General features: G+C 46.5%; 15 non-coding genes across 15 annotated transcripts; all 15 read left to right on the plus strand.

Annotated features, from left to right (window-relative positions):
- Nucleotides 1-1,345: 1,345 nt before the first annotated feature.
- On the plus strand, nucleotides 1,346-1,540 carry LOC142283966 (U2 spliceosomal RNA). The gene has a single exon (XR_012745538.1). It is a non-coding gene; the product is annotated as a U2 spliceosomal RNA (small nuclear RNA).
- Nucleotides 1,541-2,927: 1,387 nt separating this feature from the next.
- LOC142283978 (U2 spliceosomal RNA) lies at nucleotides 2,928-3,118 on the plus strand. Its single transcript, XR_012745549.1, has one exon. It is a non-coding gene; the product is annotated as a U2 spliceosomal RNA (small nuclear RNA).
- A 1,387-nt stretch (nucleotides 3,119-4,505) lies between these two features.
- LOC142283979 (U2 spliceosomal RNA) lies at nucleotides 4,506-4,696 on the plus strand. The gene has a single exon (XR_012745550.1). It is a non-coding gene; the product is annotated as a U2 spliceosomal RNA (small nuclear RNA).
- A 1,387-nt stretch (nucleotides 4,697-6,083) lies between these two features.
- Nucleotides 6,084-6,274, plus strand: LOC142283980 (U2 spliceosomal RNA). Its single transcript, XR_012745551.1, has one exon. It is a non-coding gene; the product is annotated as a U2 spliceosomal RNA (small nuclear RNA).
- A 1,387-nt stretch (nucleotides 6,275-7,661) lies between these two features.
- On the plus strand, nucleotides 7,662-7,852 carry LOC142283958 (U2 spliceosomal RNA). The gene has a single exon (XR_012745530.1). It is a non-coding gene; the product is annotated as a U2 spliceosomal RNA (small nuclear RNA).
- Nucleotides 7,853-9,239: 1,387 nt separating this feature from the next.
- Nucleotides 9,240-9,430, plus strand: LOC142283981 (U2 spliceosomal RNA). Its single transcript, XR_012745552.1, has one exon. It is a non-coding gene; the product is annotated as a U2 spliceosomal RNA (small nuclear RNA).
- A 1,387-nt stretch (nucleotides 9,431-10,817) lies between these two features.
- LOC142283983 (U2 spliceosomal RNA) lies at nucleotides 10,818-11,008 on the plus strand. Its single transcript, XR_012745554.1, has one exon. It is a non-coding gene; the product is annotated as a U2 spliceosomal RNA (small nuclear RNA).
- A 1,387-nt stretch (nucleotides 11,009-12,395) lies between these two features.
- Nucleotides 12,396-12,586, plus strand: LOC142283984 (U2 spliceosomal RNA). The gene has a single exon (XR_012745555.1). It is a non-coding gene; the product is annotated as a U2 spliceosomal RNA (small nuclear RNA).
- A 1,387-nt stretch (nucleotides 12,587-13,973) lies between these two features.
- Nucleotides 13,974-14,164, plus strand: LOC142283985 (U2 spliceosomal RNA). Its single transcript, XR_012745556.1, has one exon. It is a non-coding gene; the product is annotated as a U2 spliceosomal RNA (small nuclear RNA).
- A 1,387-nt stretch (nucleotides 14,165-15,551) lies between these two features.
- On the plus strand, nucleotides 15,552-15,742 carry LOC142283987 (U2 spliceosomal RNA). The gene has a single exon (XR_012745557.1). It is a non-coding gene; the product is annotated as a U2 spliceosomal RNA (small nuclear RNA).
- Nucleotides 15,743-17,129: 1,387 nt separating this feature from the next.
- LOC142283988 (U2 spliceosomal RNA) lies at nucleotides 17,130-17,320 on the plus strand. Its single transcript, XR_012745558.1, has one exon. It is a non-coding gene; the product is annotated as a U2 spliceosomal RNA (small nuclear RNA).
- A 1,387-nt stretch (nucleotides 17,321-18,707) lies between these two features.
- Nucleotides 18,708-18,898, plus strand: LOC142283989 (U2 spliceosomal RNA). The gene has a single exon (XR_012745559.1). It is a non-coding gene; the product is annotated as a U2 spliceosomal RNA (small nuclear RNA).
- Nucleotides 18,899-20,285: 1,387 nt separating this feature from the next.
- Nucleotides 20,286-20,476, plus strand: LOC142283990 (U2 spliceosomal RNA). Its single transcript, XR_012745560.1, has one exon. It is a non-coding gene; the product is annotated as a U2 spliceosomal RNA (small nuclear RNA).
- Nucleotides 20,477-21,863: 1,387 nt separating this feature from the next.
- LOC142283991 (U2 spliceosomal RNA) lies at nucleotides 21,864-22,054 on the plus strand. The gene has a single exon (XR_012745561.1). It is a non-coding gene; the product is annotated as a U2 spliceosomal RNA (small nuclear RNA).
- A 1,387-nt stretch (nucleotides 22,055-23,441) lies between these two features.
- On the plus strand, nucleotides 23,442-23,632 carry LOC142283992 (U2 spliceosomal RNA). Its single transcript, XR_012745562.1, has one exon. It is a non-coding gene; the product is annotated as a U2 spliceosomal RNA (small nuclear RNA).
- Nucleotides 23,633-24,199: the final 567 nt, after the last annotated feature.

A 24,199-nucleotide genomic window follows, 5' to 3' on the forward strand; every position in this document is an offset into this window, starting at 1 on the left:
AATAGCGCTGCTGCCTAGAAAACAAGCTGCGCAGAAGAAGTTGTTCTTTGGGTGGGAGGGTGGGCTAGTGGAAGGAGGGGGCAATCTCTTTTTTTCCCGGGTGGTAGGGGGATGACAGGAGAAGGGAAGCGGGTGGTGAGAAAGGTACAGAGGGCAGGGTTTGGGGGCTGGGAAGGAAAGGGAAAAGATTAGGGTTTGGGGATGATGAAAGGGCTTTCTACGGGTAAGGATGGCAAAGGGTGGCAGTGACGGAAAGTCAGGCAACCTGTCCTGTCCGTCTTTTTGTATCGTGAATTGGAAAGACTGCAAGGGGGAGGGGAGTTGCTTGCGCCCTAAAGGAGGAGTTATTCAGATTCATTGCAGTGGGCGGCGGCTGCAAAACGCACCATTCTTCTTGTTTTTGCTCTGCAAAGCAGCCTTTTCAAGGGTTGGCTTGGGTGACAAAATGTCTTGTGTAGGCGTGGGTTTGTCTCCCTCTCGCTCTCTCTCCCTAAGATGTGTCCGGCATAGGCCAGGGTGCCACTCGAGGCCCAAACCAATTCTGGTTATCGCTTCTCGGCCTTTTGGCTAAGATCAAGTGTAGTGTTGTTCGAAGAGGTGGTTTAAGCTCCAGGCCACCTTAGTACAATGATACAATGCACACTGGAAGGTTGCGCTTGCTAGTAATCTGGGTGGATAGTATATTCATCTAGAGGAAAACATGGCCCTACCAGGATCGAGGCTATTAGACTGAGTAAGGGTGGGGGGCTATGGTACAACGTGCCCCAGGACTGACGACCCTGGAGTGAGTCTGAGCTTGCTGGCTTGGGACCCCGGCAAGCCTTGGGCTCTGTAGCACACCGCACCTTGCCTTTTCATACTTTTTGAGCATATTACCCTATCCCGGCCTTCTGGCTAGGAAGGGAAATTTTTATAATCCCGGTCGGAGGTCTGGTCAGCTTTGGGCTGAGAAACTAACACCCGGTTGGAGGTCTGGGTCAGCTTCGGCTGAGAAACCAACACCCGGTTGGAGGTCTGGGTCAGCTTCGGCTGAGAAACCAACACCCGGTTGGAGGTCCGGTTAGCCTTGGGCTGAGAAACCAACACCGGTTGACGGTCCGGGCAGTTTCGGCTGCGAAACCAACAACTAGTAGCTCTCTACTCCACTTGGGTAAGATGCCTGGGTGGACGCTGGGAGCAACGACAAGGCTCAACCAGGCTTCGGCTTGGGGGAGCACCGAAGATCCCTGACCCTTGCTGTGGCCTTCTGGCTCGGAGGGACGGGGTTGATTTTTGGGGACCCTCTCCTCACGGTGGGGTCCACACGAATCCTAGCCTTTGCACTGTTTTTGGTGTGACTTCGGTCATGCATTTTTTGTGGTGCTTTGGAAAGCTTCATTAAATCAAATCTGTTCTTATCAGTTTAATATCTGATACGTCCCCTATCTGGGGACCATATATTAAATGGATTTTTAGAACAGGGAGATGGAAAAAGAGCTTGCTCTGTCCACTCCACGCATTGACCTGGTATTGCAGTACCTCCAGGAACGGTGCACCCCTTCTTAACCCAGTTTCCAAAAGCAGAACTCAATTCACCTGATTCATATTAGCCCGATTTAATGAATTGGAAGAAAGCATACGTCTTCATATGCACCTCAATTTGGCCCATTCACTTTTCACACTTCCTCCTTTTGTTTTTTATCTTTCACACTTTTGACTTTCTTTATTCATCCAAATAGCAAACTCATCACCACTCAACCTGACCAACTCGGCTATGTCCCCGTGCTGCAGTTCTCTGTCTTATCTAGATCATTTGCAATTGAATGGAATAGATCCCTTTTGGACAAAGTGGATTCACCTGCTGCTGCAGTGACCACAGGTGTGATAAGATCTAGAATTGGCATCTGGTGCGATCTCTCCGCTTCCACTCCAAAGAAAGTTACCTGTTTATTCCTATCATGCATTGGTTTTTGGGGTTTTCTTTGAGTAATGATGATCTCTTTAGTAGTCTGTTGGCGCCCTCTCCTGGAGGAATAGTTTGCTTGCTCTTGGACATTCTAAAAGAGAGGTCATGATAGACATTGAGCTTCTGAGCTCAATTGGGGACAGTCATGGGTGATGAATGTTTGCAACCTACTGCGAAGCCTCATACCGCAATATAAGGAACGTCAAATACTAAGAAAGGGCGGCCTATGAAAGAATTACTACTTTCAATAAGTACACTTAAACGGCTAATTGGGAATAGAAAAACTGTAAAAAGCCCTCTGAGAAAGCCCCCCTCTAACCTTTGATAGTAAGCTTTTCTGTAGTCTGCCTGTTGATGTATTTTCCGTTTGAACTGTGCACAACATGAAGAGACGGAACACTGGCGGCTTGTCACAATGCCCCCCGATGACATCACAATAGCGCTGCTGCCTAGAAAACAAGCTGCGCAGAAGAAGTTGTTCTTTGGGTGGGAGGGTGGGCTAGTGGAAGGAGGGGGCAATCTCTTTTTTTCCCGGGTGGTAGGGGGATGACAGGAGAAGGGAAGCGGGTGGTGAGAAAGGTACAGAGGGCAGGGTTTGGGGGCTGGGAAGGAAAGGGAAAAGATTAGGGTTTGGGGATGATGAAAGGGCTTTCTACGGGTAAGGATGGCAAAGGGTGGCAGTGACGGAAAGTCAGGCAACCTGTCCTGTCCGTCTTTTTGTATCGTGAATTGGAAAGACTGCAAGGGGGAGGGGAGTTGCTTGCGCCCTAAAGGAGGAGTTATTCAGATTCATTGCAGTGGGCGGCGGCTGCAAAACGCACCATTCTTCTTGTTTTTGCTCTGCAAAGCAGCCTTTTCAAGGGTTGGCTTGGGTGACAAAATGTCTTGTGTAGGCGTGGGTTTGTCTCCCTCTCGCTCTCTCTCCCTAAGATGTGTCCGGCATAGGCCAGGGTGCCACTCGAGGCCCAAACCAATTCTGGTTATCGCTTCTCGGCCTTTTGGCTAAGATCAAGTGTAGTATCTGTTCTTATCAGTTTAATATCTGATACGTCCCCTATCTGGGGACCATATATTAAATGGATTTTTAGAACAGGGAGATGGAAAAAGAGCTTGCTCTGTCCACTCCACGCATTGACCTGGTATTGCAGTACCTCCAGGAACGGTGCACCCCTTCTTAACCCAGTTTCCAAAAGCAGAACTCAATTCACCTGATTCATATTAGCCCGATTTAATGAATTGGAAGAAAGCATACGTCTTCATATGCACCTCAATTTGGCCCATTCACTTTTCACACTTCCTCCTTTTGTTTTTTATCTTTCACACTTTTGACTTTCTTTATTCATCCAAATAGCAAACTCATCACCACTCAACCTGACCAACTCGGCTATGTCCCCGTGCTGCAGTTCTCTGTCTTATCTAGATCATTTGCAATTGAATGGAATAGATCCCTTTTGGACAAAGTGGATTCACCTGCTGCTGCAGTGACCACAGGTGTGATAAGATCTAGAATTGGCATCTGGTGCGATCTCTCCGCTTCCACTCCAAAGAAAGTTACCTGTTTATTCCTATCATGCATTGGTTTTTGGGGTTTTCTTTGAGTAATGATGATCTCTTTAGTAGTCTGTTGGCGCCCTCTCCTGGAGGAATAGTTTGCTTGCTCTTGGACATTCTAAAAGAGAGGTCATGATAGACATTGAGCTTCTGAGCTCAATTGGGGACAGTCATGGGTGATGAATGTTTGCAACCTACTGCGAAGCCTCATACCGCAATATAAGGAACGTCAAATACTAAGAAAGGGCGGCCTATGAAAGAATTACTACTTTCAATAAGTACACTTAAACGGCTAATTGGGAATAGAAAAACTGTAAAAAGCCCTCTGAGAAAGCCCCCCTCTAACCTTTGATAGTAAGCTTTTCTGTAGTCTGCCTGTTGATGTATTTTCCGTTTGAACTGTGCACAACATGAAGAGACGGAACACTGGCGGCTTGTCACAATGCCCCCCGATGACATCACAATAGCGCTGCTGCCTAGAAAACAAGCTGCGCAGAAGAAGTTGTTCTTTGGGTGGGAGGGTGGGCTAGTGGAAGGAGGGGGCAATCTCTTTTTTTCCCGGGTGGTAGGGGGATGACAGGAGAAGGGAAGCGGGTGGTGAGAAAGGTACAGAGGGCAGGGTTTGGGGGCTGGGAAGGAAAGGGAAAAGATTAGGGTTTGGGGATGATGAAAGGGCTTTCTACGGGTAAGGATGGCAAAGGGTGGCAGTGACGGAAAGTCAGGCAACCTGTCCTGTCCGTCTTTTTGTATCGTGAATTGGAAAGACTGCAAGGGGGAGGGGAGTTGCTTGCGCCCTAAAGGAGGAGTTATTCAGATTCATTGCAGTGGGCGGCGGCTGCAAAACGCACCATTCTTCTTGTTTTTGCTCTGCAAAGCAGCCTTTTCAAGGGTTGGCTTGGGTGACAAAATGTCTTGTGTAGGCGTGGGTTTGTCTCCCTCTCGCTCTCTCTCCCTAAGATGTGTCCGGCATAGGCCAGGGTGCCACTCGAGGCCCAAACCAATTCTGGTTATCGCTTCTCGGCCTTTTGGCTAAGATCAAGTGTAGTATCTGTTCTTATCAGTTTAATATCTGATACGTCCCCTATCTGGGGACCATATATTAAATGGATTTTTAGAACAGGGAGATGGAAAAAGAGCTTGCTCTGTCCACTCCACGCATTGACCTGGTATTGCAGTACCTCCAGGAACGGTGCACCCCTTCTTAACCCAGTTTCCAAAAGCAGAACTCAATTCACCTGATTCATATTAGCCCGATTTAATGAATTGGAAGAAAGCATACGTCTTCATATGCACCTCAATTTGGCCCATTCACTTTTCACACTTCCTCCTTTTGTTTTTTATCTTTCACACTTTTGACTTTCTTTATTCATCCAAATAGCAAACTCATCACCACTCAACCTGACCAACTCGGCTATGTCCCCGTGCTGCAGTTCTCTGTCTTATCTAGATCATTTGCAATTGAATGGAATAGATCCCTTTTGGACAAAGTGGATTCACCTGCTGCTGCAGTGACCACAGGTGTGATAAGATCTAGAATTGGCATCTGGTGCGATCTCTCCGCTTCCACTCCAAAGAAAGTTACCTGTTTATTCCTATCATGCATTGGTTTTTGGGGTTTTCTTTGAGTAATGATGATCTCTTTAGTAGTCTGTTGGCGCCCTCTCCTGGAGGAATAGTTTGCTTGCTCTTGGACATTCTAAAAGAGAGGTCATGATAGACATTGAGCTTCTGAGCTCAATTGGGGACAGTCATGGGTGATGAATGTTTGCAACCTACTGCGAAGCCTCATACCGCAATATAAGGAACGTCAAATACTAAGAAAGGGCGGCCTATGAAAGAATTACTACTTTCAATAAGTACACTTAAACGGCTAATTGGGAATAGAAAAACTGTAAAAAGCCCTCTGAGAAAGCCCCCCTCTAACCTTTGATAGTAAGCTTTTCTGTAGTCTGCCTGTTGATGTATTTTCCGTTTGAACTGTGCACAACATGAAGAGACGGAACACTGGCGGCTTGTCACAATGCCCCCCGATGACATCACAATAGCGCTGCTGCCTAGAAAACAAGCTGCGCAGAAGAAGTTGTTCTTTGGGTGGGAGGGTGGGCTAGTGGAAGGAGGGGGCAATCTCTTTTTTTCCCGGGTGGTAGGGGGATGACAGGAGAAGGGAAGCGGGTGGTGAGAAAGGTACAGAGGGCAGGGTTTGGGGGCTGGGAAGGAAAGGGAAAAGATTAGGGTTTGGGGATGATGAAAGGGCTTTCTACGGGTAAGGATGGCAAAGGGTGGCAGTGACGGAAAGTCAGGCAACCTGTCCTGTCCGTCTTTTTGTATCGTGAATTGGAAAGACTGCAAGGGGGAGGGGAGTTGCTTGCGCCCTAAAGGAGGAGTTATTCAGATTCATTGCAGTGGGCGGCGGCTGCAAAACGCACCATTCTTCTTGTTTTTGCTCTGCAAAGCAGCCTTTTCAAGGGTTGGCTTGGGTGACAAAATGTCTTGTGTAGGCGTGGGTTTGTCTCCCTCTCGCTCTCTCTCCCTAAGATGTGTCCGGCATAGGCCAGGGTGCCACTCGAGGCCCAAACCAATTCTGGTTATCGCTTCTCGGCCTTTTGGCTAAGATCAAGTGTAGTATCTGTTCTTATCAGTTTAATATCTGATACGTCCCCTATCTGGGGACCATATATTAAATGGATTTTTAGAACAGGGAGATGGAAAAAGAGCTTGCTCTGTCCACTCCACGCATTGACCTGGTATTGCAGTACCTCCAGGAACGGTGCACCCCTTCTTAACCCAGTTTCCAAAAGCAGAACTCAATTCACCTGATTCATATTAGCCCGATTTAATGAATTGGAAGAAAGCATACGTCTTCATATGCACCTCAATTTGGCCCATTCACTTTTCACACTTCCTCCTTTTGTTTTTTATCTTTCACACTTTTGACTTTCTTTATTCATCCAAATAGCAAACTCATCACCACTCAACCTGACCAACTCGGCTATGTCCCCGTGCTGCAGTTCTCTGTCTTATCTAGATCATTTGCAATTGAATGGAATAGATCCCTTTTGGACAAAGTGGATTCACCTGCTGCTGCAGTGACCACAGGTGTGATAAGATCTAGAATTGGCATCTGGTGCGATCTCTCCGCTTCCACTCCAAAGAAAGTTACCTGTTTATTCCTATCATGCATTGGTTTTTGGGGTTTTCTTTGAGTAATGATGATCTCTTTAGTAGTCTGTTGGCGCCCTCTCCTGGAGGAATAGTTTGCTTGCTCTTGGACATTCTAAAAGAGAGGTCATGATAGACATTGAGCTTCTGAGCTCAATTGGGGACAGTCATGGGTGATGAATGTTTGCAACCTACTGCGAAGCCTCATACCGCAATATAAGGAACGTCAAATACTAAGAAAGGGCGGCCTATGAAAGAATTACTACTTTCAATAAGTACACTTAAACGGCTAATTGGGAATAGAAAAACTGTAAAAAGCCCTCTGAGAAAGCCCCCCTCTAACCTTTGATAGTAAGCTTTTCTGTAGTCTGCCTGTTGATGTATTTTCCGTTTGAACTGTGCACAACATGAAGAGACGGAACACTGGCGGCTTGTCACAATGCCCCCCGATGACATCACAATAGCGCTGCTGCCTAGAAAACAAGCTGCGCAGAAGAAGTTGTTCTTTGGGTGGGAGGGTGGGCTAGTGGAAGGAGGGGGCAATCTCTTTTTTTCCCGGGTGGTAGGGGGATGACAGGAGAAGGGAAGCGGGTGGTGAGAAAGGTACAGAGGGCAGGGTTTGGGGGCTGGGAAGGAAAGGGAAAAGATTAGGGTTTGGGGATGATGAAAGGGCTTTCTACGGGTAAGGATGGCAAAGGGTGGCAGTGACGGAAAGTCAGGCAACCTGTCCTGTCCGTCTTTTTGTATCGTGAATTGGAAAGACTGCAAGGGGGAGGGGAGTTGCTTGCGCCCTAAAGGAGGAGTTATTCAGATTCATTGCAGTGGGCGGCGGCTGCAAAACGCACCATTCTTCTTGTTTTTGCTCTGCAAAGCAGCCTTTTCAAGGGTTGGCTTGGGTGACAAAATGTCTTGTGTAGGCGTGGGTTTGTCTCCCTCTCGCTCTCTCTCCCTAAGATGTGTCCGGCATAGGCCAGGGTGCCACTCGAGGCCCAAACCAATTCTGGTTATCGCTTCTCGGCCTTTTGGCTAAGATCAAGTGTAGTATCTGTTCTTATCAGTTTAATATATGATACGTCCCCTATCTGGGGACCATATATTAAATGGATTTTTAGAACAGGGAGATGGAAAAAGAGCTTGCTCTGTCCACTCCACGCATTGACCTGGTATTGCAGTACCTCCAGGAACGGTGCACCCCTTCTTAACCCAGTTTCCAAAAGCAGAACTCAATTCACCTGATTCATATTAGCCAGATTTAATGAATTGGAAGAAAGCATACGTCTTCATATGCACCTCAATTTGGCCCATTCACTTTTCACACTTCCTCCTTTTGTTTTTTATCTTTCACACTTTTGACTTTCTTTATTCATCCAAATAGCAAACTCATCACCACTCAACCTGACCAACTCGGCTATGTCCCCGTGCTGCAGTTCTCTGTCTTATCTAGATCATTTGCAATTGAATGGAATAGATCCCTTTTGGACAAAGTGGATTCACCTGCTGCTGCAGTGACCACAGGTGTGATAAGATCTAGAATTGGCATCTGGTGCGATCTCTCCGCTTCCACTCCAAAGAAAGTTACCTGTTTATTCCTATCATGCATTGGTTTTTGGGGTTTTCTTTGAGTAATGATGATCTCTTTAGTAGTCTGTTGGCGCCCTCTCCTGGAGGAATAGTTTGCTTGCTCTTGGACATTCTAAAAGAGAGGTCATGATAGACATTGAGCTTCTGAGCTCAATTGGGGACAGTCATGGGTGATGAATGTTTGCAACCTACTGCGAAGCCTCATACCGCAATATAAGGAACGTCAAATACTAAGAAAGGGCGGCCTATGAAAGAATTACTACTTTCAATAAGTACACTTAAACGGCTAATTGGGAATAGAAAAACTGTAAAAAGCCCTCTGAGAAAGCCCCCCTCTAACCTTTGATAGTAAGCTTTTCTGTAGTCTGCCTGTTGATGTATTTTCCGTTTGAACTGTGCACAACATGAAGAGACGGAACACTGGCGGCTTGTCACAATGCCCCCCGATGACATCACAATAGCGCTGCTGCCTAGAAAACAAGCTGCGCAGAAGAAGTTGTTCTTTGGGTGGGAGGGTGGGCTAGTGGAAGGAGGGGGCAATCTCTTTTTTTCCCGGGTGGTAGGGGGATGACAGGAGAAGGGAAGCGGGTGGTGAGAAAGGTACAGAGGGCAGGGTTTGGGGGCTGGGAAGGAAAGGGAAAAGATTAGGGTTTGGGGATGATGAAAGGGCTTTCTACGGGTAAGGATGGCAAAGGGTGGCAGTGACGGAAAGTCAGGCAACCTGTCCTGTCCGTCTTTTTGTATCGTGAATTGGAAAGACTGCAAGGGGGAGGGGAGTTGCTTGCGCCCTAAAGGAGGAGTTATTCAGATTCATTGCAGTGGGCGGCGGCTGCAAAACGCACCATTCTTCTTGTTTTTGCTCTGCAAAGCAGCCTTTTCAAGGGTTGGCTTGGGTGACAAAATGTCTTGTGTAGGCGTGGGTTTGTCTCCCTCTCGCTCTCTCTCCCTAAGATGTGTCCGGCATAGGCCAGGGTGCCACTCGAGGCCCAAACCAATTCTGGTTATCGCTTCTCGGCCTTTTGGCTAAGATCAAGTGTAGTATCTGTTCTTATCAGTTTAATATCTGATACGTCCCCTATCTGGGGACCATATATTAAATGGATTTTTAGAACAGGGAGATGGAAAAAGAGCTTGCTCTGTCCACTCCACGCATTGACCTGGTATTGCAGTACCTCCAGGAACGGTGCACCCCTTCTTAACCCAGTTTCCAAAAGCAGAACTCAATTCACCTGATTCATATTAGCCCGATTTAATGAATTGGAAGAAAGCATACGTCTTCATATGCACCTCAATTTGGCCCATTCACTTTTCACACTTCCTCCTTTTGTTTTTTATCTTTCACACTTTTGACTTTCTTTATTCATCCAAATAGCAAACTCATCACCACTCAACCTGACCAACTCGGCTATGTCCCCGTGCTGCAGTTCTCTGTCTTATCTAGATCATTTGCAATTGAATGGAATAGATCCCTTTTGGACAAAGTGGATTCACCTGCTGCTGCAGTGACCACAGGTGTGATAAGATCTAGAATTGGCATCTGGTGCGATCTCTCCGCTTCCACTCCAAAGAAAGTTACCTGTTTATTCCTATCATGCATTGGTTTTTGGGGTTTTCTTTGAGTAATGATGATCTCTTTAGTAGTCTGTTGGCGCCCTCTCCTGGAGGAATAGTTTGCTTGCTCTTGGACATTCTAAAAGAGAGGTCATGATAGACATTGAGCTTCTGAGCTCAATTGGGGACAGTCATGGGTGATGAATGTTTGCAACCTACTGCGAAGCCTCATACCGCAATATAAGGAACGTCAAATACTAAGAAAGGGCGGCCTATGAAAGAATTACTACTTTCAATAAGTACACTTAAACGGCTAATTGGGAATAGAAAAACTGTAAAAAGCCCTCTGAGAAAGCCCCCCTCTAACCTTTGATAGTAAGCTTTTCTGTAGTCTGCCTGTTGATGTATTTTCCGTATGAACTGTGCACAACATGAAGAGACGGAACACTGGCGGCTTGTCACAATGCCCCCCGATGACATCACAATAGCGCTGCTGCCTAGAAAACAAGCTGCGCAGAAGAAGTTGTTCTTTGGGTGGGAGGGTGGGCTAGTGGAAGGAGGGGGCAATCTCTTTTTTTCCCGGGTGGTAGGGGGATGACAGGAGAAGGGAAGCGGGTGGTGAGAAAGGTACAGAGGGCAGGGTTTGGGGGCTGGGAAGGAAAGGGAAAAGATTAGGGTTTGGGGATGATGAAAGGGCTTTCTACGGGTAAGGATGGCAAAGGGTGGCAGTGACGGAAAGTCAGGCAACCTGTCCTGTCCGTCTTTTTGTATCGTGAATTGGAAAGACTGCAAGGGGGAGGGGAGTTGCTTGCGCCCTAAAGGAGGAGTTATTCAGATTCATTGCAGTGGGCGGCGGCTGCAAAACGCACCATTCTTCTTGTTTTTGCTCTGCAAAGCAGCCTTTTCAAGGGTTGGCTTGGGTGACAAAATGTCTTGTGTAGGCGTGGGTTTGTCTCCCTCTCGCTCTCTCTCCCTAAGATGTGTCCGGCATAGGCCAGGGTGCCACTCGAGGCCCAAACCAATTCTGGTTATCGCTTCTCGGCCTTTTGGCTAAGATCAAGTGTAGTATCTGTTCTTATCAGTTTAATATCTGATACGTCCCCTATCTGGGGACCATATATTAAATGGATTTTTAGAACAGGGAGATGGAAAAAGAGCTTGCTCTGTCCACTCCACGCATTGACCTGGTATTGCAGTACCTCCAGGAACGGTGCACCCCTTCTTAACCCAGTTTCCAAAAGCAGAACTCAATTCACCTGATTCATATTAGCCCGATTTAATGAATTGGAAGAAAGCATACGTCTTCATATGCACCTCAATTTGGCCCATTCACTTTTCACACTTCCTCCTTTTGTTTTTTATCTTTCACACTTTTGACTTTCTTTATTCATCCAAATAGCAAACTCATCACCACTCAACCTGACCAACTCGGCTATGTCCCCGTGCTGCAGTTCTCTGTCTTATCTAGATCATTTGCAATTGAATGGAATAGATCCCTTTTGGACAAAGTGGATTCACCTGCTGCTGCAGTGACCACAGGTGTGATAAGATCTAGAATTGGCATCTGGTGCGATCTCTCCGCTTCCACTCCAAAGAAAGTTACCTGTTTATTCCTATCATGCATTGGTTTTTGGGGTTTTCTTTGAGTAATGATGATCTCTTTAGTAGTCTGTTGGCGCCCTCTCCTGGAGGAATAGTTTGCTTGCTCTTGGACATTCTAAAAGAGAGGTCATGATAGACATTGAGCTTCTGAGCTCAATTGGGGACAGTCATGGGTGATGAATGTTTGCAACCTACTGCGAAGCCTCATACCGCAATATAAGGAACGTCAAATACTAAGAAAGGGCGGCCTATGAAAGAATTACTACTTTCAATAAGTACACTTAAACGGCTAATTGGGAATAGAAAAACTGTAAAAAGCCCTCTGAGAAAGCCCCCCTCTAACCTTTGATAGTAAGCTTTTCTGTAGTCTGCCTGTTGATGTATTTTCCGTTTGAACTGTGCACAACATGAAGAGACGGAACACTGGCGGCTTGTCACAATGCCCCCCGATGACATCACAATAGCGCTGCTGCCTAGAAAACAAGCTGCGCAGAAGAAGTTGTTCTTTGGGTGGGAGGGTGGGCTAGTGGAAGGAGGGGGCAATCTCTTTTTTTCCCGGGTGGTAGGGGGATGACAGGAGAAGGGAAGCGGGTGGTGAGAAAGGTACAGAGGGCAGGGTTTGGGGGCTGGGAAGGAAAGGGAAAAGATTAGGGTTTGGGGATGATGAAAGGGCTTTCTACGGGTAAGGATGGCAAAGGGTGGCAGTGACGGAAAGTCAGGCAACCTGTCCTGTCCGTCTTTTTGTATCGTGAATTGGAAAGACTGCAAGGGGGAGGGGAGTTGCTTGCGCCCTAAAGGAGGAGTTATTCAGATTCATTGCAGTGGGCGGCGGCTGCAAAACGCACCATTCTTCTTGTTTTTGCTCTGCAAAGCAGCCTTTTCAAGGGTTGGCTTGGGTGACAAAATGTCTTGTGTAGGCGTGGGTTTGTCTCCCTCTCGCTCTCTCTCCCTAAGATGTGTCCGGCATAGGCCAGGGTGCCACTCGAGGCCCAAACCAATTCTGGTTATCGCTTCTCGGCCTTTTGGCTAAGATCAAGTGTAGTATCTGTTCTTATCAGTTTAATATCTGATACGTCCCCTATCTGGGGACCATATATTAAATGGATTTTTAGAACAGGGAGATGGAAAAAGAGCTTGCTCTGTCCACTCCACGCATTGACCTGGTATTGCAGTACCTCCAGGAACGGTGCACCCCTTCTTAACCCAGTTTCCAAAAGCAGAACTCAATTCACCTGATTCATATTAGCCCGATTTAATGAATTGGAAGAAAGCATACGTCTTCATATGCACCTCAATTTGGCCCATTCACTTTTCACACTTCCTCCTTTTGTTTTTTATCTTTCACACTTTTGACTTTCTTTATTCATCCAAATAGCAAACTCATCACCACTCAACCTGACCAACTCGGCTATGTCCCCGTGCTGCAGTTCTCTGTCTTATCTAGATCATTTGCAATTGAATGGAATAGATCCCTTTTGGACAAAGTGGATTCACCTGCTGCTGCAGTGACCACAGGTGTGATAAGATCTAGAATTGGCATCTGGTGCGATCTCTCCGCTTCCACTCCAAAGAAAGTTACCTGTTTATTCCTATCATGCATTGGTTTTTGGGGTTTTCTTTGAGTAATGATGATCTCTTTAGTAGTCTGTTGGCGCCCTCTCCTGGAGGAATAGTTTGCTTGCTCTTGGACATTCTAAAAGAGAGGTCATGATAGACATTGAGCTTCTGAGCTCAATTGGGGACAGTCATGGGTGATGAATGTTTGCAACCTACTGCGAAGCCTCATACCGCAATATAAGGAACGTCAAATACTAAGAAAGGGCGGCCTATGAAAGAATTACTACTTTCAATAAGTACACTTAAACGGCTAATTGGGAATAGAAAAACTGTAAAAAGCCCTCTGAGAAAGCCCCCCTCTAACCTTTGATAGTAAGCTTTTCTGTAGTCTGCCTGTTGATGTATTTTCCGTTTGAACTGTGCACAACATGAAGAGACGGAACACTGGCGGCTTGTCACAATGCCCCCCGATGACATCACAATAGCGCTGCTGCCTAGAAAACAAGCTGCGCAGAAGAAGTTGTTCTTTGGGTGGGAGGGTGGGCTAGTGGAAGGAGGGGGCAATCTCTTTTTTTCCCGGGTGGTAGGGGGATGACAGGAGAAGGGAAGCGGGTGGTGAGAAAGGTACAGAGGGCAGGGTTTGGGGGCTGGGAAGGAAAGGGAAAAGATTAGGGTTTGGGGATGATGAAAGGGCTTTCTACGGGTAAGGATGGCAAAGGGTGGCAGTGACGGAAAGTCAGGCAACCTGTCCTGTCCGTCTTTTTGTATCGTGAATTGGAAAGACTGCAAGGGGGAGGGGAGTTGCTTGCGCCCTAAAGGAGGAGTTATTCAGATTCATTGCAGTGGGCGGCGGCTGCAAAACGCACCATTCTTCTTGTTTTTGCTCTGCAAAGCAGCCTTTTCAAGGGTTGGCTTGGGTGACAAAATGTCTTGTGTAGGCGTGGGTTTGTCTCCCTCTCGCTCTCTCTCCCTAAGATGTGTCCGGCATAGGCCAGGGTGCCACTCGAGGCCCAAACCAATTCTGGTTATCGCTTCTCGGCCTTTTGGCTAAGATCAAGTGTAGTATCTGTTCTTATCAGTTTAATATCTGATACGTCCCCTATCTGGGGACCATATATTAAATGGATTTTTAGAACAGGGAGATGGAAAAAGAGCTTGCTCTGTCCACTCCACGCATTGACCTGGTATTGCAGTACCTCCAGGAACGGTGCACCCCTTCTTAACCCAGTTTCCAAAAGCAGAACTCAATTCACCTGATTCATATTAGCCCGATTTAATGAATTGGAAGAAAGCATACGTCTTCATATGCACCTCAATTTGGCCCATTCACTTTTCACACTTCCTCCTTTTGTTTTTTATCTTTCACACTTTTGACTTTCTTTATTCATCCAAATAGCAAACTCATCACCACTCAACCTGACCAACTCGGCTATGTCCCCGTGCTGCAGTTCTCTGTCTTATCTAGATCATTTGCAATTGAATGGAATAGATCCCTTTTGGACAAAGTGGATTCACCTGCTGCTGCAGTGACCACAGGTGTGATAAGATCTAGAATTGGCATCTGGTGCGATCTCTCCGCTTCCACTCCAAAGAAAGTTACCTGTTTATTCCTATCATGCATTGGTTTTTGGGGTTTTCTTTGAGTAATGATGATCTCTTTAGTAGTCTGTTGGCGCCCTCTCCTGGAGGAATAGTTTGCTTGCTCTTGGACATTCTAAAAGAGAGGTCATGATAGACATTGAGCTTCTGAGCTCAATTGGGGACAGTCATGGGTGATGAATGTTTGCAACCTACTGCGAAGCCTCATACCGCAATATAAGGAACGTCAAATACTAAGAAAGGGCGGCCTATGAAAGAATTACTACTTTCAATAAGTACACTTAAACGGCTAATTGGGAATAGAAAAACTGTAAAAAGCCCTCTGAGAAAGCCCCCCTCTAACCTTTGATAGTAAGCTTTTCTGTAGTCTGCCTGTTGATGTATTTTCCGTTTGAACTGTGCACAACATGAAGAGACGGAACACTGGCGGCTTGTCACAATGCCCCCCGATGACATCACAATAGCGCTGCTGCCTAGAAAACAAGCTGCGCAGAAGAAGTTGTTCTTTGGGTGGGAGGGTGGGCTAGTGGAAGGAGGGGGCAATCTCTTTTTTTCCCGGGTGGTAGGGGGATGACAGGAGAAGGGAAGCGGGTGGTGAGAAAGGTACAGAGGGCAGGGTTTGGGGGCTGGGAAGGAAAGGGAAAAGATTAGGGTTTGGGGATGATGAAAGGGCTTTCTACGGGTAAGGATGGCAAAGGGTGGCAGTGACGGAAAGTCAGGCAACCTGTCCTGTCCGTCTTTTTGTATCGTGAATTGGAAAGACTGCAAGGGGGAGGGGAGTTGCTTGCGCCCTAAAGGAGGAGTTATTCAGATTCATTGCAGTGGGCGGCGGCTGCAAAACGCACCATTCTTCTTGTTTTTGCTCTGCAAAGCAGCCTTTTCAAGGGTTGGCTTGGGTGACAAAATGTCTTGTGTAGGCGTGGGTTTGTCTCCCTCTCGCTCTCTCTCCCTAAGATGTGTCCGGCATAGGCCAGGGTGCCACTCGAGGCCCAAACCAATTCTGGTTATCGCTTCTCGGCCTTTTGGCTAAGATCAAGTGTAGTATCTGTTCTTATCAGTTTAATATCTGATACGTCCCCTATCTGGGGACCATATATTAAATGGATTTTTAGAACAGGGAGATGGAAAAAGAGCTTGCTCTGTCCACTCCACGCATTGACCTGGTATTGCAGTACCTCCAGGAACGGTGCACCCCTTCTTAACCCAGTTTTCAAAAGCAGAACTCAATTCACCTGATTCATATTAGCCCGATTTAATGAATTGGAAGAAAGCATACGTCTTCATATGCACCTCAATTTGGCCCATTCACTTTTCACACTTCCTCCTTTTGTTTTTTATCTTTCACACTTTTGACTTTCTTTATTCATCCAAATAGCAAACTCATCACCACTCAACCTGACCAACTCGGCTATGTCCCCGTGCTGCAGTTCTCTGTCTTATCTAGATCATTTGCAATTGAATGGAATAGATCCCTTTTGGACAAAGTGGATTCACCTGCTGCTGCAGTGACCACAGGTGTGATAAGATCTAGAATTGGCATCTGGTGCGATCTCTCCGCTTCCACTCCAAAGAAAGTTACCTGTTTATTCCTATCATGCATTGGTTTTTGGGGTTTTCTTTGAGTAATGATGATCTCTTTAGTAGTCTGTTGGCGCCCTCTCCTGGAGGAATAGTTTGCTTGCTCTTGGACATTCTAAAAGAGAGGTCATGATAGACATTGAGCTTCTGAGCTCAATTGGGGACAGTCATGGGTGATGAATGTTTGCAACCTACTGCGAAGCCTCATACCGCAATATAAGGAACGTCAAATACTAAGAAAGGGCGGCCTATGAAAGAATTACTACTTTCAATAAGTACACTTAAACGGCTAATTGGGAATAGAAAAACTGTAAAAAGCCCTCTGAGAAAGCCCCCCTCTAACCTTTGATAGTAAGCTTTTCTGTAGTCTGCCTGTTGATGTATTTTCCGTTTGAACTGTGCACAACATGAAGAGACGGAACACTGGCGGCTTGTCACAATGCCCCCCGATGACATCACAATAGCGCTGCTGCCTAGAAAACAAGCTGCGCAGAAGAAGTTGTTCTTTGGGTGGGAGGGTGGGCTAGTGGAAGGAGGGGGCAATCTCTTTTTTTCCCGGGTGGTAGGGGGATGACAGGAGAAGGGAAGCGGGTGGTGAGAAAGGTACAGAGGGCAGGGTTTGGGGGCTGGGAAGGAAAGGGAAAAGATTAGGGTTTGGGGATGATGAAAGGGCTTTCTACGGGTAAGGATGGCAAAGGGTGGCAGTGACGGAAAGTCAGGCAACCTGTCCTGTCCGTCTTTTTGTATCGTGAATTGGAAAGACTGCAAGGGGGAGGGGAGTTGCTTGCGCCCTAAAGGAGGAGTTATTCAGATTCATTGCAGTGGGCGGCGGCTGCAAAACGCACCATTCTTCTTGTTTTTGCTCTGCAAAGCAGCCTTTTCAAGGGTTGGCTTGGGTGACAAAATGTCTTGTGTAGGCGTGGGTTTGTCTCCCTCTCGCTCTCTCTCCCTAAGATGTGTCCGGCATAGGCCAGGGTGCCACTCGAGGCCCAAACCAATTCTGGTTATCGCTTCTCGGCCTTTTGGCTAAGATCAAGTGTAGTATCTGTTCTTATCAGTTTAATATCTGATACGTCCCCTATCTGGGGACCATATATTAAATGGATTTTTAGAACAGGGAGATGGAAAAAGAGCTTGCTCTGTCCACTCCACGCATTGACCTGGTATTGCAGTACCTCCAGGAACGGTGCACCCCTTCTTAACCCAGTTTCCAAAAGCAGAACTCAATTCACCTGATTCATATTAGCCCGATTTAATGAATTGGAAGAAAGCATACGTCTTCATATGCACCTCAATTTGGCCCATTCACTTTTCACACTTCCTCCTTTTGTTTTTTATCTTTCACACTTTTGACTTTCTTTATTCATCCAAATAGCAAACTCATCACCACTCAACCTGACCAACTCGGCTATGTCCCCGTGCTGCAGTTCTCTGTCTTATCTAGATCATTTGCAATTGAATGGAATAGATCCCTTTTGGACAAAGTGGATTCACCTGCTGCTGCAGTGACCACAGGTGTGATAAGATCTAGAATTGGCATCTGGTGCGATCTCTCCGCTTCCACTCCAAAGAAAGTTACCTGTTTATTCCTATCATGCATTGGTTTTTGGGGTTTTCTTTGAGTAATGATGATCTCTTTAGTAGTCTGTTGGCGCCCTCTCCTGGAGGAATAGTTTGCTTGCTCTTGGACATTCTAAAAGAGAGGTCATGATAGACATTGAGCTTCTGAGCTCAATTGGGGACAGTCATGGGTGATGAATGTTTGCAACCTACTGCGAAGCCTCATACCGCAATATAAGGAACGTCAAATACTAAGAAAGGGCGGCCTATGAAAGAATTACTACTTTCAATAAGTACACTTAAACGGCTAATTGGGAATAGAAAAACTGTAAAAAGCCCTCTGAGAAAGCCCCCCTCTAACCTTTGATAGTAAGCTTTTCTGTAGTCTGCCTGTTGATGTATTTTCCGTTTGAACTGTGCACAACATGAAGAGACGGAACACTGGCGGCTTGTCACAATGCCCCCCGATGACATCACAATAGCGCTGCTGCCTAGAAAACAAGCTGCGCAGAAGAAGTTGTTCTTTGGGTGGGAGGGTGGGCTAGTGGAAGGAGGGGGCAATCTCTTTTTTTCCCGGGTGGTAGGGGGATGACAGGAGAAGGGAAGCGGGTGGTGAGAAAGGTACAGAGGGCAGGGTTTGGGGGCTGGGAAGGAAAGGGAAAAGATTAGGGTTTGGGGATGATGAAAGGGCTTTCTACGGGTAAGGATGGCAAAGGGTGGCAGTGACGGAAAGTCAGGCAACCTGTCCTGTCCGTCTTTTTGTATCGTGAATTGGAAAGACTGCAAGGGGGAGGGGAGTTGCTTGCGCCCTAAAGGAGGAGTTATTCAGATTCATTGCAGTGGGCGGCGGCTGCAAAACGCACCATTCTTCTTGTTTTTGCTCTGCAAAGCAGCCTTTTCAAGGGTTGGCTTGGGTGACAAAATGTCTTGTGTAGGCGTGGGTTTGTCTCCCTCTCGCTCTCTCTCCCTAAGATGTGTCCGGCATAGGCCAGGGTGCCACTCGAGGCCCAAACCAATTCTGGTTATCGCTTCTCGGCCTTTTGGCTAAGATCAAGTGTAGTATCTGTTCTTATCAGTTTAATATCTGATACGTCCCCTATCTGGGGACCATATATTAAATGGATTTTTAGAACAGGGAGATGGAAAAAGAGCTTGCTCTGTCCACTCCACGCATTGACCTGGTATTGCAGTACCTCCAGGAACGGTGCACCCCTTCTTAACCCAGTTTCCAAAAGCAGAACTCAATTCACCTGATTCATATTAGCCCGATTTAATGAATTGGAAGAAAGCATACGTCTTCATATGCACCTCAATTTGGCCCATTCACTTTTCACACTTCCTCCTTTTGTTTTTTATCTTTCACACTTTTGACTTTCTTTATTCATCCAAATAGCAAACTCATCACCACTCAACCTGACCAACTCGGCTATGTCCCCGTGCTGCAGTTCTCTGTCTTATCTAGATCATTTGCAATTGAATGGAATAGATCCCTTTTGGACAAAGTGGATTCACCTGCTGCTGCAGTGACCACAGGTGTGATAAGATCTAGAATTGGCATCTGGTGCGATCTCTCCGCTTCCACTCCAAAGAAAGTTACCTGTTTATTCCTATCATGCATTGGTTTTTGGGGTTTTCTTTGAGTAATGATGATCTCTTTAGTAGTCTGTTGGCGCCCTCTCCTGGAGGAATAGTTTGCTTGCTCTTGGACATTCTAAAAGAGAGGTCATGATAGACATTGAGCTTCTGAGCTCAATTGGGGACAGTCATGGGTGATGAATGTTTGCAACCTACTGCGAAGCCTCATACCGCAATATAAGGAACGTCAAATACTAAGAAAGGGCGGCCTATGAAAGAATTACTACTTTCAATAAGTACACTTAAACGGCTAATTGGGAATAGAAAAACTGTAAAAAGCCCTCTGAGAAAGCCCCCCTCTAACCTTTGATAGTAAGCTTTTCTGTAGTCTGCCTGTTGATGTATTTTCCGTTTGAACTGTGCACAACATGAAGAGACGGAACACTGGCGGCTTGTCACAATGCCCCCCGATGACATCACAATAGCGCTGCTGCCTAGAAAACAAGCTGCGCAGAAGAAGTTGTTCTTTGGGTGGGAGGGTGGGCTAGTGGAAGGAGGGGGCAATCTCTTTTTTTCCCGGGTGGTAGGGGGATGACAGGAGAAGGGAAGCGGGTGGTGAGAAAGGTACAGAGGGCAGGGTTTGGGGGCTGGGAAGGAAAGGGAAAAGATTAGGGTTTGGGGATGATGAAAGGGCTTTCTACGGGTAAGGATGGCAAAGGGTGGCAGTGACGGAAAGTCAGGCAACCTGTCCTGTCCGTCTTTTTGTATCGTGAATTGGAAAGACTGCAAGGGGGAGGGGAGTTGCTTGCGCCCTAAAGGAGGAGTTATTCAGATTCATTGCAGTGGGCGGCGGCTGCAAAACGCACCATTCTTCTTGTTTTTGCTCTGCAAAGCAGCCTTTTCAAGGGTTGGCTTGGGTGACAAAATGTCTTGTGTAGGCGTGGGTTTGTCTCCCTCTCGCTCTCTCTCCCTAAGATGTGTCCGGCATAGGCCAGGGTGCCACGCGAGGCCCAAACCAATTCTGGTTATCGCTTCTCGGCCTTTTGGCTAAGATCAAGTGTAGTATCTGTTCTTATCAGTTTAATATCTGATACGTCCCCTATCTGGGGACCATATATTAAATGGATTTTTAGAACAGGGAGATGGAAAAAGAGCTTGCTCTGTCCACTCCACGCATTGACCTGGTATTGCAGTACCTCCAGGAACGGTGCACCCCTTCTTAACCCAGTTTCCAAAAGCAGAACTCAATTCACCTGATTCATATTAGCCCGATTTAATGAATTGGAAGAAAGCATACGTCTTCATATGCACCTCAATTTGGCCCATTCACTTTTCACACTTCCTCCTTTTGTTTTTTATCTTTCACACTTTTGACTTTCTTTATTCATCCAAATAGCAAACTCATCACCACTCAACCTGACCAACTCGGCTATGTCCCCGTGCTGCAGTTCTCTGTCTTATCTAGATCATTTGCAATTGAATGGAATAGATCCCTTTTGGACAAAGTGGATTCACCTGCTGCTGCAGTGACCACAGGTGTGATAAGATCTAGAATTGGCATCTGGTGCGATCTCTCCGCTTCCACTCCAAAGAAAGTTACCTGTTTATTCCTATCATGCATTGGTTTTTGGGGTTTTCTTTGAGTAATGATGATCTCTTTAGTAGTCTGTTGGCGCCCTCTCCTGGAGGAATAGTTTGCTTGCTCTTGGACATTCTAAAAGAGAGGTCATGATAGACATTGAGCTTCTGAGCTCAATTGGGGACAGTCATGGGTGATGAATGTTTGCAACCTACTGCGAAGCCTCATACCGCAATATAAGGAACGTCAAATACTAAGAAAGGGCGGCCTATGAAAGAATTACTACTTTCAATAAGTACACTTAAACGGCTAATTGGGAATAGAAAAACTGTAAAAAGCCCTCTGAGAAAGCCCCCCTCTAACCTTTGATAGTAAGCTTTTCTGTAGTCTGCCTGTTGATGTATTTTCCGTTTGAACTGTGCACAACATGAAGAGACGGAACACTGGCGGCTTGTCACAATGCCCCCCGATGACATCACAATAGCGCTGCTGCCTAGAAAACAAGCTGCGCAGAAGAAGTTGTTCTTTGGGTGGGAGGGTGGGCTAGTGGAAGGAGGGGGCAATCTCTTTTTTTCCCGGGTGGTAGGGGGATGACAGGAGAAGGGAAGCGGGTGGTGAGAAAGGTACAGAGGGCAGGGTTTGGGGGCTGGGAAGGAAAGGGAAAAGATTAGGGTTTGGGGATGATGAAAGGGCTTTCTACGGGTAAGGATGGCAAAGGGTGGCAGTGACGGAAAGTCAGGCAACCTGTCCTGTCCGTCTTTTTGTATCGTGAATTGGAAAGACTGCAAGGGGGAGGGGAGTTGCTTGCGCCCTAAAGGAGGAGTTATTCAGATTCATTGCAGTGGGCGGCGGCTGCAAAACGCACCATTCTTCTTGTTTTTGCTCTGCAAAGCAGCCTTTTCAAGGGTTGGCTTGGGTGACAAAATGTCTTGTGTAGGCGTGGGTTTGTCTCCCTCTCGCTCTCTCTCCCTAAGATGTGTCCGGCATAGGCCAGGGTGCCACTCGAGGCCCAAACCAATTCTGGTTATCGCTTCTCGGCCTTTTGGCTAAGATCAAGTGTAGTATCTGTTCTTATCAGTTTAATATCTGATACGTCCCCTATCTGGGGACCATATATTAAATGGATTTTTAGAACAGGGAGATGGAAAAAGAGCTTGCTCTGTCCACTCCACGCATTGACCTGGTATTGCAGTACCTCCAGGAACGGTGCACCCCTTCTTAACCCAGTTTCCAAAAGCAGAACTCAATTCACCTGATTCATATTAGCCCGATTTAATGAATTGGAAGAAAGCATACGTCTTCATATGCACCTCAATTTGGCCCATTCACTTTTCACACTTCCTCCTTTTGTTTTTTATCTTTCACACTTTTGACTTTCTTTATTCATCCAAATAGCAAACTCATCACCACTCAACCTGACCAACTCGGCTATGTCCCCGTGCTGCAGTTCTCTGTCTTATCTAGATCATTTGCAATTGAATGGAATAGATCCCTTTTGGACAAAGTGGATTCACCTGCTGCTGCAGTGACCACAGGTGTGATAAGATCTAGAATTGGCATCTGGTGCGATCTCTCCGCTTCCACTCCAAAGAAAGTTACCTGTTTATTCCTATCATGCATTGGTTTTTGGGGTTTTCTTTGAGTAATGATGATCTCTTTAGTAGTCTGTTGGCGCCCTCTCCTGGAGGAATAGTTTGCTTGCTCTTGGACATTCTAAAAGAGAGGTCATGATAGACATTGAGCTTCTGAGCTCAATTGGGGACAGTCATGGGTGATGAATGTTTGCAACCTACTGCGAAGCCTCATACCGCAATATAAGGAACGTCAAATACTAAGAAAGGGCGGCCTATGAAAGAATTACTACTTTCAATAAGTACACTTAAACGGCTAATTGGGAATAGAAAAACTGTAAAAAGCCCTCTGAGAAAGCCCCCCTCTAACCTTTGATAGTAAGCTTTTCTGTAGTCTGCCTGTTGATGTATTTTCCGTTTGAACTGTGCACAACATGAAGAGACGGAACACTGGCGGCTTGTCACAATGCCCCCCGATGACATCACAATAGCGCTGCTGCCTAGAAAACAAGCTGCGCAGAAGAAGTTGTTCTTTGGGTGGGAGGGTGGGCTAGTGGAAGGAGGGGGCAATCTCTTTTTTTCCCGGGTGGTAGGGGGATGACAGGAGAAGGGAAGCGGGTGGTGAGAAAGGTACAGAGGGCAGGGTTTGGGGGCTGGGAAGGAAAGGGAAAAGATTAGGGTTTGGGGATGATGAAAGGGCTTTCTACGGGTAAGGATGGCAAAGGGTGGCAGTGACGGAAAGTCAGGCAACCTGTCCTGTCCGTCTTTTTGTATCGTGAATTGGAAAGACTGCAAGGGGGAGGGGAGTTGCTTGCGCCCTAAAGGAGGAGTTATTCAGATTCATTGCAGTGGGCGGCGGCTGCAAAACGCACCATTCTTCTTGTTTTTGCTCTGCAAAGCAGCCTTTTCAAGGGTTGGCTTGGGTGACAAAATGTCTTGTGTAGGCGTGGGTTTGTCTCCCTCTCGCTCTCTCTCCCTAAGATGTGTCCGGCATAGGCCAGGGTGCCACTCGAGGCCCAAACCAATTCTGGTTATCGCTTCTCGGCCTTTTGGCTAAGATCAAGTGTAGTATCTGTTCTTATCAGTTTAATATCTGATACGTCCCCTATCTGGGGACCATATATTAAATGGATTTTTAGAACAGGGAGATGGAAAAAGAGCTTGCTCTGTCCACTCCACGCATTGACCTGGTATTGCAGTACCTCCAGGAACGGTGCACCCCTTCTTAACCCAGTTTCCAAAAGCAGAACTCAATTCACCTGATTCATATTAGCCCGATTTAATGAATTGGAAGAAAGCATACGTCTTCATATGCACCTCAATTTGGCCCATTCACTTTTCACACTTCCTCCTTTTGTTTTTTATCTTTCACACTTTTGACTTTCTTTATTCATCCAAATAGCAAACTCATCACCACTCAACCTGACCAACTCGGCTATGTCCCCGTGCTGCAGTTCTCTGTCTTATCTAGATCATTTGCAATTGAATGGAATAGATCCCTTTTGGACAAAGTGGATTCACCTGCTGCTGCAGTGACCACAGGTGTGATAAGATCTAGAATTGGCATCTGGTGCGATCTCTCCGCTTCCACTCCAAAGAAAGTTACCTGTTTATTCCTATCATGCATTGGTTTTTGGGGTTTTCTTTGAGTAATGATGATCTCTTTAGTAGTCTGTTGGCGCCCTCTCCTGGAGGAATAGTTTGCTTGCTCTTGGACATTCTAAAAGAGAGGTCATGATAGACATTGAGCTTCTGAGCTCAATTGGGGACAGTCATGGGTGATGAATGTTT

The sequence above is a fragment of the Anomaloglossus baeobatrachus genome, unplaced genomic scaffold (assembly GCF_048569485.1).
Source record: "Anomaloglossus baeobatrachus isolate aAnoBae1 unplaced genomic scaffold, aAnoBae1.hap1 Scaffold_560, whole genome shotgun sequence".
Taxonomy (NCBI): Eukaryota; Metazoa; Chordata; class Amphibia; order Anura; family Aromobatidae; genus Anomaloglossus; species Anomaloglossus baeobatrachus.